The 13356-nt window shown below is 41.3% G+C and overlaps 1 protein-coding gene and 1 long non-coding RNA gene across 2 annotated transcripts in view; one reads left to right on the top strand and one right to left on the bottom strand.

Moving 5' to 3' along the window:
* Nucleotides 1–1316, bottom strand: part of GATA4 (GATA binding protein 4) — an 84799-nt gene extending 83483 nt beyond the window's left edge. The window contains exon 1 of the mRNA XM_050801095.1: nucleotides 1239–1316. The gene's annotated coding sequence lies outside the window, so the exon portion shown is untranslated. The remainder of the gene's footprint in view (nucleotides 1–1238) is intronic.
* The window catches only part of LOC126961128 (uncharacterized), a 49556-nt gene that overhangs the window by 6101 nt on the left and 30099 nt on the right, over nucleotides 1–13356 (top strand). The gene's annotated exons all lie outside the window — the stretch shown is intronic.

Genomic DNA, 13356 nt, shown 5'->3' with positions numbered 1-13356 from the left:
GTTCTCTGCTTTGCAAAGCTAATATTTGTAGTAGGTACACCAGGACTGAGCGGCTTTGCCTTCAATCCTACCCAATTCCAGAAGAGCCCTTGCTGGGTCCTCCTGAGGCTACAGAGTGAACAAATGCCACTCTCTGCTTTCAACCTGTGAGCATGTGGAGGAGGCACAGGAAACCTGGTAGGTTTCAAACTCTCAGAGCCTTGGTTATGACACTGACCGGTGCCTTCTCAAAGCTGCACTCCTTCTCAAAGCTGTCACTCCTATTTATTATTATTATTATTATTTTGACTCAGTCCTTTTCTCAGCTACAAATAAGATTCAAGACTCATTTGTCCAGACTTTGGCTTTATAGGAAGCAGAGGTAAGTTCGACTTGTATGCAAAAGAGTGCAACCAAAAGCATAGCGACCAAGTTCTGCAAAGCATGCAGTGGACCTGGGGAAGAAAAATACAATCGCTGCGGTCCACCTGCAAGATCTACCCCCACCCCTCTTTCCCATCACAGGTCTGGCTCCAGAATAAACGAAAATTAAACTCTGCACCAAACCTCGCCGACCCTTGATCTGCGAATAGGCAAAGAAAAGTATCCCAGCCTGAGGGCTCTGAGAGCTAGCTACTAACTAATGAAACCAACCGACGGGAAGCAGCATGCAGACTTGCTGACCCAAAAGCAAACTAGGCTGGGTCTGACATGGGCCAGGAAGGGTTTGCCTGAACTTTCCAAGTGCGTTCTTAAAAGGACGCCAACGGCTGCGGGGGGCCCCAGGGGATTTGGGTGTGCTAGAGGAAGCAGAGGCCAGATGGTCCTGCCATACCTGGTCAGAGCCATTGGATTTCTGGTGTGTATGTATTTATTTAGGTTTTTCCTGAGAGAACAGCCACCCCTCTCCTTTTCCAGTTGTGGGAATGGGAAGCTGAATCAGGAAATAGAGAAACTAAAATGCCACGTAATTGTAAGAAGGAGGGACACAGAAAGAAAGTGGGACGGAAGCCCGGCGTCTGCGACCCGGCCTGCACAGAGCCTCATCCTTCCTTCCTGTCCCGCAAAGGCCTCAAAGCCTCTACCCAGCCTCGGCCTCGGCCCCACGCTGGGGAAGCCGTGCCTTCCCCTCCCCCACCTCCCTCTCCCCACAGCTGGAGACTGTGGTGAGCAAGGTGAGCTCCCCAAGCCTTCCATTCCCCCATCATCCCAGCCTCCCCCGGCAGAGGGGTCACCAGGAGGGCCAGGAGGGGACTCACCCGCGGTGGGAGCGGCGTCCCTGCGGCTGCTCAAGGCCTGGTGTGAGGCAAAGTCTGCCCAGGGAATCCAGGCTGTTCTGAGCCGGGTGGGAGGGAGACGTTGTGAGCTGTCTCCCAGCTCCCTCTGAGCTCCCAGCTTCCTTCTCAGAATTAGATAACAGGAAAAATAGATAAGAGAAGTGGTTCATTAATTCAGCAAGCCTTTTTTTTTTTTTTTTTTTTTTTTTTTTGGTGTGTGTGTGTAAAAGTGGAAGGAAACTCTGCTAGGGAATGAAGTTCTGGCTGGACAGTTTTTAAAAAGTCAATGTTCACAAGGTTCCAGAGATGCTTCTGGAAGGTCACTCAGAAGGACCCGAGGAATCGCCGTTCATGGGGAGAAATGCTCAGTTCACTGTATGTGCTTCCTGCACCCCAAGACTCCTCTCAGACTCTAGTCTTGCCTTTAGACTGAGGTAGGGAGGACTGCTTTGTGACATTGCTTCTGTTGTGTGATTGCCTTCTGGGCATGGAAATAATAGTAACAGCAGCGCAACTCCTCCTAGCATGCAATTACAAATTACAATTTTTTTGCAAGCACTGCTATAACAGCATTTCTGAGCTCCTTACAATAGGGTCAAGCAGGCAGATGCTATTTTATTAACCTAGATGAGGTAACCGGCTCAGAGAGGTTAGGAATGTGCCTGTGGCCAAGTCACAGCAAGAAAGAAATGGAGCCGGTATTGAATTTCAAATTAAAGAAATCCATGGCTTCTTAGAATAGGAAGAGACCTCAGAATTCCAAGCTACTGCTTAAATCAGGAATACCCTCCGAGGCGATTATCAGTACTCTACTTGAATACTCTTGGTGATGGGGAGCTCATTCTCTGCGTGCCATGGGTGTGCAGCTCTGCTGACCACCACACTTTGCTGCTTCCCAAATGACCCAGCATTGCCGGGCTGGGGACACAGAAAGGCACAGGGAGCTGCCACTGTCATGTGATTTGAGGAACTGGGCAAACAGATCTCCCTTGACAGGCCTGCTGTGGAATTCCCTGCTCTCGTGCCTGGTTTTATTTAGGGAAGTTGTGCCTATTGGGAGTTGGTATCTCCCAAAGGCAGTTTGGAGGAAAGGAAGAAACCCAATACCTTTCTATTTAACATATTTCCCAGTTCACAGTCTCCCAGGATCCTTACAACAATCTCTGCAAGGTAGGGAGAAACCAGACAAGTTAATATTTTTTTCCAAATGTAGGCCAGGAAATCAAGCTTGGTGGTTCACGCCTGTAATTCCAGCACTTTGGGAGGCTGAGGCAGGCAGATCACTTGAGGTCGAGAGTTCGAGACCAGCCTGGCCAACATGGCGAAACCCTATCTCTACTAAAAATACAAAAATTAGCCGAGTGTGGTGGCGGGTGCCTGTAATCCCAGCTACTCAGGAGGCTGAGGCAGGAGAACAGCTTGAACCCCAGAGGGGGAGGTTGCAGTGAGTCAAGATTGAGATCATGCCACTGTACTTCAGCCTGGGTGACAGAGCGAGACCCCATCTCAAAACAAACAAACAAACAACAACAACAACAACAACAAAACAAATATAGGCCAGGAAACTGAAACAGAAAAGGTAAGTGAACTGCCAGAAATCAAAGAGTAAACGTATGGTCATCAGGTGGGAACAGAACTAGAGGGGTGAATCAGGCTGGGAAGAGTGAGGAAAAATATGAAGGAAACATGAATATTTTTTCCCTTCCAAGAATTTTTGGTTTTGAATATTTTTGCAAGTGATGAATAAAGTGTCCATTATTGTTATCTGGCTTTATACTCTTCCCCTGCCAAATGACTCGTAGAAACTATGCCTCAGGAAGATTTTAGTGTAAAACTCCCTGTGGTGTCAGATCATTAAAATTCCTGACGCATGAGCCCAACAGTACAAGGCACAGATGCAGAGGCCAGGGCCAGGCTTTGTCTTTCCAGGGGCCCTGCCGTTTTCACCAGGGAGGAGCCTCGTTCACATGTAGCTTTCCCTTATGGAGTTATTTTTATTACTTATGATTATTATGGTAAAATACACATAATACAAAATTTGCCACTTGAACCGTTGTTTGTTTCGAGTCGGAGTTTCGCTCTTGTCACCCAGGTTGGAGTGCAGTGGCCTGATGTCTGCTCACTGCAACCTCTTCTGCCTCCCAGTTTCAAGCAGTTAGTTCTCCTGCCTCAGCCTCCCGACACTTTAACTGTGTGTTGTTTTTTTTTCTTTTCTTTTCTTTTCTTTTTGAGACGGCGTCTTGCTCTGTAGCCCAGGCTGGAGTGTAGTGGTATAATCTTGGCTCACTGCAACCTCCGCCTCCCAGGTCCCGGTTCAAACAATTCTCCTGCCTCAGCCTCTCGAGTAGCTGGGATTACAGGCACATGCCACCATCCCCAGCTAATTTTTGTATTTTTAATAGAGACAGGGTTTCACTATGTTGGCCAGGCTGGTCTTGAACTCCTGACCTCATGATCCGCCCTCCTCGGCCTCCCAAAGTGCTGGGATGACAGGTATGAGCCACTGTGCCCGATCCCGCTTTAACCGTTTTTAAGTGTACAGTTCCATGGTATTAGGTACATTCACATTGTTGTACAACCATCACCACTTCCATCTCTGGAACATTTTCACCTTTCCAAACAGAAACCCTGCACCTATTAGACACTAATTCTCCATTCCCCTCTTTCCCCTAACCTCTGGCAACCCCCATTCAACTTTCTGCCTCCCTGAATGTGACTCCTCTAAGTACCTCCTATAAATGGAATGATACAGTATGTATTCCTTTGTGGCTGGCTTATTTCACTTAGCACCATGCACTCAAGCTTCATCTGTGCTGCAGCAGGGGCCACGCAAAGACTGTATGGTGTTTATCCATTCATCTGTTGATGGGCATTTGGGTTGTTTTCACCTTTTGGTTACTGTGATTAATTCTGCCATAAACATAGGTGTGCAAATGTCTGTTTTAGTTGCTGCTTTCAATTCTTCTGGGCATATCCTTAGAAGGGGGTTTGCCGGCTCACATGGACCTATCTATGTGCAAGTTTTTCGAGGAATTGCCATACCATTTTCCACCTCTCATGGAGTTTTGATCCAAAATTTAGAGAGGAGGTCTCCATCATCCTGTGTATGTAGCAGGTAACTGGGAGCAGCAGCATCCACTTATCGCAGTTGGAGTCATATTCAGGGGCAGATTGCCCTGCCTGCTCCGAAGTTCTGTGAGAGAGTGATGTGCAGTAAGGAAGAAGGTGGAACATGAAGTTCTCTAGAGAACTGCAGTGGAGCAGAGAGAACACTCCCTTCTTTATTAAAAAATTAGGAAGCATAACTTCCAGTGTTGTGGTACAGTAACAAGAGCACCTGTGTTTGACCTTCACCTCTGACATCCCATTGCCTCTGCTGGCTATGGAGTGCTCAGCAGGCAGCTTCTCCCATCATGGTGACAGAACTGCCGGAAAGAGTGTCCCCTAGGGACTAGGAAGCCCTAAGTGATGAACTGCTGGTGGGTGGCACTTTATTCACACCGGAGTCTCCAGAAGAGCTAAGGGACCCTGGAGTTACCTGAAGTCCCTACAGCATGGGCAGAAGTGAGAACAATTTGAAATCAAGTGGCCTGATGGGCCAGGTTCCGACTGAACTCCACATTTCCATCCTGCAATGAGCGACGCTCTCTGTTCCAGCCTGTTAGGCTTCCACTGTTACAAAATGAGATAGAATTCACATACCATCAATTTACCCTTTAAAAATGCAAGAGTCAGTGGTTTTTAGTATCTCACAAGGTTATGCAACCATCATCAGTATTGAAATCTTAACATTTTCATCCCCCAAGGCTGCAGTTTGATTGGATTCAGTAAATGTTTACTGGAAGTTTCTTGTATAAAATCCCAGGTATTGCAGTTACTGTGCTCCTTAGAGTTTGGCTGGCCCAGCTCCACGCTGGCTCACTTTGCTGGGTCCACATCTGCAACTGAGCCACACTCCCTCCCTCTGGCTTCTACACATTGACATTGAACTGGGACATTGGTGAACCGGGACGGTTTTGATCAATGACCACCATTTCTTGGGCTCTCCCAGTACCAGGCACTGTGCTAAGACCTATGTGTGCATTCTCTCTTATTATCTAATTTTACAAGAAAGCCTAGAACTGAGGTCTTCTGGCTTCAACTCTCATATTCTTGTGGCTAGGCACAGTGACTCAAGCCTGTAATCCCAGCACTTTGGGAGGCCGGAGTAGAAGGATCGCTTGAGCCCAGGACTTCAAGACCAGCCTGGGCAATATAATGAGATCCTGTCTCTACAAAAAATACAAAAATTAGCTGGGCATGATGGCACACACCTATAGTCCTAGCTACTCAGAAGGCTGAGGCAGGAGGATCACTTGAGCCCAAGAGTTTGAGGTCACAGTGAGCTATGATCACACCACTGCACTCCATCCTGGGTGGCAGAGCAAGACCTCATCTCAAAAAAATTATTTTATTTTTGCTGTGCCAGGCTGACTCTGACCTACTCATTATACCTGCCCTCAAGCTCACACTCCTTGCTAAGTAATACCAACAATAATTTGTGTAGCAGGTTGCAGTTTACAAAGCATTCTCTTCTGTTGCTTCATTTGATTCTCCCATCCACCTTGTGTGTGTGCGAGGAGAATGTTTTCATACTTTCCCTCCCTTGACCCTGCTCCTCGGAGTCTCTCTGCACTAGGTTCATCTGATCCCAGACCCTCCAGTCACTTGGGATACCAGCTCAACATTTCATTATTCAGCCTTTAATGTCCTAGTCAGATCAATGTCTTTTCATAAGTTGAGTGTGTGCGTATTTGCAATCTCCCATCTCTGGTGTTTATGTATTAATTATGTATTTGCATTCATCTTGCTCCCCTTGGGACATAAGGATATAAGGTCTACAGGGCCAAGGGCCATCTGGTTATTTCATTTTTAAGGGCCAAGAGGGTTTTTTTGGAGGGCTTGTCCCATCATATGGCCTCTCTCATCCCTTCTTCAAGGGACAAATCCTCTTTCCTATGGGACATCCACTCCCTGTGGCTGAGGTGCAACAGATGTCCCAAGTTTGGCCAATTTGAGGATCCACTGAGAATTTTCCTGGGATGTTTTAGCCGGGGCTAATGATGAAAAAGCTCTGTCCAAAAATAATTCTAAAATTTGCATGGAACAACAACAACAACAAAAAACCCTGAATCACCAAAGCAATATTAAGCAAAAAGAACAAAGGTAAAGGCATCCCACTACTTGATTTCCAAATACACTACAAAGCTATAGTAACAAAACAGCATGATACTGGCATAAAAACAGACACATAGACCGATGGAACAGAACAGAAAGCCCAGAAATGAATTAATACATCTGCAGTCAACTTATTTTTGACAAAGGGACCAAGAAAACACATGGGGAAAAGGATATTTTCTTCAACAAGTGGTGCTGGAAAAATTGGATAGCTACATGAAGAAGAATGACACTAGACCTCTATCTCTTACTAAATACAAAAATCAATTCAAAATGGATTACAGACTTGAAGACTAGACTCAAAACTATGAAACTACTAGAATAAATCATAGGGAAAATGTTTCATGATGTTGGTCTGGGCAAGGATTTTTTGGATAAGATCTCAAAAGCACAGGCAACAAAAGCAAAAAATAGACACATGGAATTACATCAAACTAAAAAGTCTGCACAGCAAAGGAAACAATCAACAAAGTGAAGAGACAACCCACAGAATGGGAGAAGATATTTGCAAACTATACATCTGACAAAGGGTTAATATCTAGACTATGTCAGAAATTCAAATAATTCAATAGCAAAAAAAAAAATCTGATTTAAAAGTGAGCAAAATAACTGAATAGATGGAATAAATATTTCTCAAAAGAAGGCACACAAATAGCAAACAGGTATGTGAAAAAATGCTCAATATCAGTAATCATCAGGGAAATGCAACTCAAAATGACAATGAGATATCACCTCCCTCCATTTAGAATGGCTATGGTCAGACAGACAAAAGATAACAAGTGTTGGCAAGGATGTGGAGAAAGGGAAACTCATACACTGTTGATGGGAATGTAAATTAGTACTGCCACTAAGAAAACAGTATAGAGGTTTCAAAAAATATTTAAAACTAGAATTACCTATGTAATCCGGTAATCTCACTACTGAGTAGTGGGAAAGAAAAGGAAATCAGTAAGTAGAAATGACATCTGCACTGCCATGTTTATTGCTGCACTTTTCACAATAGTGAAGATGTGGAATGAACCCAAGTGTCCATTAACAGATGAATAAAGAAAATGTGGCACATACACACAATGGAAGACTATTCAGCCACAAAAAGAAGGAAATTCTCTCATTTGCGGCAACATGGAGGAAGCTGGAAGACATTACACTAAGTGAAATAAGCCAGATACAGAAAGGCAAATACTGCACAAGCTCACTTATGTGTGGAATCTAAAACAGCTGAGCTCATAGAAGTAGAGAATAGTATGGTGGTCGCTGGAGGCAGGCAGGTGAGGGTGGAAGGGGGATAAGGAGAAGTTAGTCAACTGGTACAAAGTTTCAGTAAGATAGGAGGAAGTAGTTTGGTGTTCTGCTGCACAATACGGTGACTATAGTTAACAACAATGTATATTTCAGAATAGCTAGAAGACTGGACATTGTTCTCACCACAAAGAAATGATAAATGTTTAAGGTGATGGATATGCTAATTACTCTGATTTGATTATTATGTAATATATACATGTATCTAAACATTGTATTTTATCACCATAAATATGTGTAATTATTGTGAAAATAAAACTTAAAAAAATTAACTTTAAAGTTCAGGGGTACATGTACTGGTTTGTTATATTTTATATATATATATATATATATATATATATATATAAATAAATAATTGTGTCATGGGGTTTTTTTACAGATTATTTTGTCACCCAGGTATTAAGCCTAGTACCCATTAGTTATTTTTGCTTATCCTCTCCCTCCTCCCACCCTTTACCCTGTGATAGGCCTTAGTGTGTGTTGTTCCCTTCTATGTGTTCTCATCATTTGGCTCCCACTTTTAAGTGAGAACATATAGTATTTGGTTTTCTCTTCCTGCGTTAGTTTGCTAAGGATAATGGCTCCAGCTCCATTCATGTTCCTGCAAAACACATTATCTCATTCTTTTTAAATGGCTGCATAGTATTCCATGGTGTATATATACCACATTTTCTTTATCCAGGCTACCATTGATGGGCATTTAGGTTGATTCCATGTCTTTGCTATTATGAATAGTGCTGCAGCAAACATAGGCATGTATGTGTCTTTATGATAAATGATTTATATTCTTTTGGATATATACCCAGTAATGGGATTGTTGGGTCACACAGTATTTCTGCTTTTAGATCTTTGAGGAATCACCACACTGTCTTCCACAATGATTGAAGACACAATGGTTGAAGAAGGCATTTGTCTATTGGGGTTCCTAAATTGGTAGGATGTGTGTCTTCAGGTCTCACATATTTTGAACGCCTAGATTCAGCCATGTCTTTATTAAGCTAATTTGAATTTTTTGACACTTGCAACTGAAAGAGTACTGACTAACACAGGGTCACAAACACAGAATAATCCATCATTCTGTTGACTTATTGTCCTGTATGAACGAGTAAGCTGTGGCATTGGATAAACCAAATCTCCTCTCTTCTTATGGTTCGACAAACAATTTACGTCAAATTCTAAGTGATCAAGCTTTCCTTTGACGCTACAAATGTGTTGTAAAAGGAAGAAGATGCCATCACTGTTCTCATCCCAATCATCATCTGTATTTCATTAAAAGAGATATGTGCTATCAAAATGTGAGGAAAAGACTCTCATTACAGCACAAAGGCTCTTTCCTCTTCAGTCTTTACTCACAGGGAAGCGTTTTGGCTGCTAATTCACCATGATTCGTATGTGTATATGCATACATACATATATAAACTTTTTATTTTGAAATAATTTTAGTTTTTATGTTTTGAGATGGAGTCTTGCCCAGACTGGAGTACAGTGGCACGATCTCAGCTCACTGCAACTTCTGCCTCCCAGGTTCAAGCAATACTCCAGCCTCAGCCTCCCAAGTAGCTGAGATTACAGGCTTGCACCACCACTCCCAGCTAATTTTTGTATTTTTAGTAGAGACAGGGTTTCACCATGTTGGCCAGGCTGGTCTCAAACTCCTGACCTCAGGTGATCCGCCTGCGTAGGCCTCCCAAAGTGCTGGGACTAAAAATTATGAAATAATTTTAGATTTACAAGAAGATGCAAAAATAGTGTGGACACATTTCGTGTGCACTTCATCCAATTTTTCCCAATTATTATGTCTTATGTGATTGTAGTACAATACCCAAACCAGGAGTTTGACATTGCTGCAATGCATGTGCTAAGTTCCATGTCATTTTACCGTATGTAGATGCATGGAACCATGACTGCAATTAACATGTGGAAATATTCCATCACTACAAAAACTTCCCTTGAGCTATGCCTCTGCAGTCACCCCCCTTTTCCCCAGCATGCCTAATTCCTGGCAAACACCAATTTCTCCATCTCTATAATTTGGTCATTTTTGAAAATGTTATATTAATAGAATTATACAGTGTGTGTGACCTTTGGAGGCTGGCTTTTTTTTTTCAGCCTGCTAATGTTTCTGAGATTCATCTAAGTTGCTGCAAATATCATTGGCTCATTCCTTCCCATCGTTGAGTAGTATCCCATGGTATGGATGTACCACAGTTTTTAAACTATTTACTTACTGAAAGACCTTTTGGTTGTTTTCTGTCCTTGGCTATTACAAATGAAGCTGCTAAGAGCCATTGCGTACAGGTTTTTTTGTGAACATAAGTTTTCATTTCTTATGGATGAATGTTCAGAAATGTGAGTGCTGGGTCATGAGATGAAGCTTATGTTTACTTTTTTAAAGAAACTGTCAAACTACCCTCTGAAGTGGCTCTACTATTTTACATTCCATCAGCAATATATAAGAGAGAGAGTTTTTCTGCACTCTTGCCAGCATTTGCTGTTCTGGTAGGTGTGTAGTGATACTTACCATGGTTTGAGTTTGCATTTTCCCAGTGGCTAGTGATACTGAAAATCTTTCCATATACTTATTTGCCATCTGTATATCCTTTGAGGAAATGTCTCCTCCTGTCTTTTGCCCATTGTCTGAGTAGTTAGGTTTTACTATTGTTATTACAATTATTATTTTACTGTTGAGCTTTGAGGGTTCTTTATATATTCTAGATGTGAATCCTTGGTTTGCAAATATTTTCTCCCCATCTATAACTTGTCTTTTCAGTTTCTTAAAAGGGTCTTTCACATAGCAAACATTTTCAGTTTGAAGAAGTTCAATTTTTTAATGAATTGTACTTTTGGTGTTGTGTCTAAGCAGTCTTCATAAAACCCTAGGTTATGAAGATTTTCTCCTACGTTTTCTTCTGAAAGTTTTATACTTACACATTTTATATTTAAATCTATGCTCCACTTTGAGTTATTTTTGTATAAAGTATGAGCTGAGTTCAAGGTTTGTTTATTTATTTAGTTTCAAGATATCCAGTTGTTGCAGCATCATTTGTTGAAAGGACTATCTATTCTCCATTGAATTGCTTTTGCACCTTTGTCAAAAACTATACTCGTGTGGGTCTATTTCTGGGTTCTCTACTGTGTTCTACTGATGTAGTGCCTATTTCTCTATCAATAGTCTTGATTATTATAGCTATATAATCCCACTTTGTTCTTCTTTCCCAAACTTGTTTCAGCTTTTCTAGTTGGGTGGGTTTTTCTATGCTTTCTACATAATTTTTTTTGCCTTTCTACATATATTTTAGAATAATCTTGTCTCTATATGAAAATCTTACTGAGATTTTTCACAGGAATTGCATTAAATCTATATATAAATTTTGAAAGAATTGACATACTTACTATGTTGAATCTTCCAATCCATGAATGTGGTTTGTCTCTCCATTTATTTAAATTTTAATTTCTTTCACCAGTGTTTTGTAATACTCAGTGTACAAGTCCTATACATGTTTTGTTGGATTTACACTTAAGAATCTAATTATTTGAGCAACTGTAAGTAATATTATACATTTAATTTCATTTTCCACATGTTAATTGCTAGTATATGGAATTATAGTTTATCTTTGTATGTTGATTTTGTTTTCTGCAGCCTTGCTGAACTCATTTGTTGGTTCTAGGAGGTTTTATTTTTCTTTTCTAGTATATTTCTTGGAGGTTTTCTATGTAGATGATCATGTTATCTCCAAACAGACATACTTTAATTTCTTCCTTTCTGACCTGTATTTATTGTGTTTTTATTTTTTGTACCATCTTTTAAAAAGAAAGGGTCTTGCTGTGTTGTCCAGGCTGGAGATCAGTGTGTATTCACAGGTGCAATTATGGTGTACTACAGCCTGAGCTCCTGGGCTCAAGTGATCCTGTTGCCTCAGCCTCCCTAGTAGCTTGGATACTACTAGTACATGCTACTGCACCCAGCCCTTTTATTATTATTTTCTTTACTTGCCTAATTGTCTGGCTAAAACTTCCATTGCTATGTTGAATAGAAGTAGTGAGAGTGGAAATTCTTGTCTTATTCTCAGCCTTTGTGGAAAGGCTTTAGTCTTTTACCATTAATTATGTTAGCTGTTGGTCTTTTGTAAGTATTCTTTATCAAGTTGAGGAAGTTCCCTCTATTCCTAATTTTCAGAGTTTTTATCATGAATGGGCATCAAATTTCATCAAAAGCTTTTTTCTATACCAACTGGTATGATCATATGATTTGTTTTCTTTAGCGTGTTAATGTGGTAGATCGCATTGATTTTAAATTATTCAGTCAGTTAGACATCTCTGAAATAAATCTCACTAGTCATGGTGTGTAATTCTTGCATATTGCTGCCTTCTATTTGCTGATATTTTGTTAAGGATTTGCATCTATGTAAATGAGGGATATTGGGCTGTAGTGTTTCCTTTGTATATTAGTCTGGTTTTAGTGTTAGAGTAATATTGGCCTTACAAAATGCATTGGAAAATGTTTTCTTTTTTTTCTGGAAAAAAATGTGTTGAATTGGTGTGTTTTTGGAGTTTTAATTACAATTTCAATTTTAAAAGGAGTTATGGGGCTAAATGGCCTACTTCATATTAAGTCAGTGGTTGTACTTTAGACTTTTTGAATAACTGGTATTTTTATTAGAGATTGAATTTCATTCACCATGTTGGTCAGGCTGGTCTCAAACTCCTGACCTCCAGTGATCCACCTGCCTCAGCTTCCCAAAGTGCTGGGATTACTTTGGGAGCTACCACGGCTTTGGGAGGCATGAGCTACCACGCCCGGCCTTTTTAGCTTTTTGTTTTATTTTTTCTTTGATTTTTATATTTTCTATTTCATTGATATCTGCTCCTGTCTTTATTACTTCCTTCCTTTTATTTGCTTTGGATTTATTTTGCTCTTATTTTTCCAGTTTCTTGAGGTGAGAGCTTAGATAGCTGATATGAAACTTTTCCTTTTTTTTTTTTTTTTTTTTTTTTTTTTAAATTGAGACAGGCTCTCACTCTGTCACCCTGGCTGGAGTGCGGTGGTGTGATCACGGCTTACTGCAGCCTCAACTTCCCTGGCTCAAGTGATCCTCGCACCTCAACCTCCCTTCCTGAGTAGCTGGGACTAGAGATGTGAGCCACCATGCCTGGCTAATTCTTTAAAATTTTTGTAGTGACAGAGTCTCACTATTTTGTCCAGGTTGGTCTCGAACTTCTGGTCTCAGGTGATCCTCCTGCCTTGGCCTCCCAAAATGCTGGGATTTTAGGACTGAATTTTAGGATTCAGACTGCACTCCATCCAGTCTGGATTTTTTAGGATAAAAGAAGGATAAAACTGGTGTAAATTTGGAGTCATTTTAATTAAATTATTCTTCTTAATATTGATGCAACTATTCTAAATGAATAAAATATTAGCAAGCTGAATCCAGCGGTATATTAAAAGAAAATATCAATGCTCAATAGGGTTTTCCCTTAGGGAGCCAGGTCATTAATATTAGGAAACAGACAGGCACTGTGGCTCATGCCTGTAATCCCAGCCACTTGGGAGACTGAGGCAGGAGGACTTCTTGAGCCCAGGGGT

This window comes from Macaca thibetana, chromosome 8 (assembly GCF_024542745.1).
Source record: "Macaca thibetana thibetana isolate TM-01 chromosome 8, ASM2454274v1, whole genome shotgun sequence".
Classification (NCBI taxonomy): domain Eukaryota; kingdom Metazoa; phylum Chordata; class Mammalia; order Primates; family Cercopithecidae; genus Macaca; species Macaca thibetana.
This window is presented reverse-complemented; position numbering and strand designations above follow the sequence as displayed.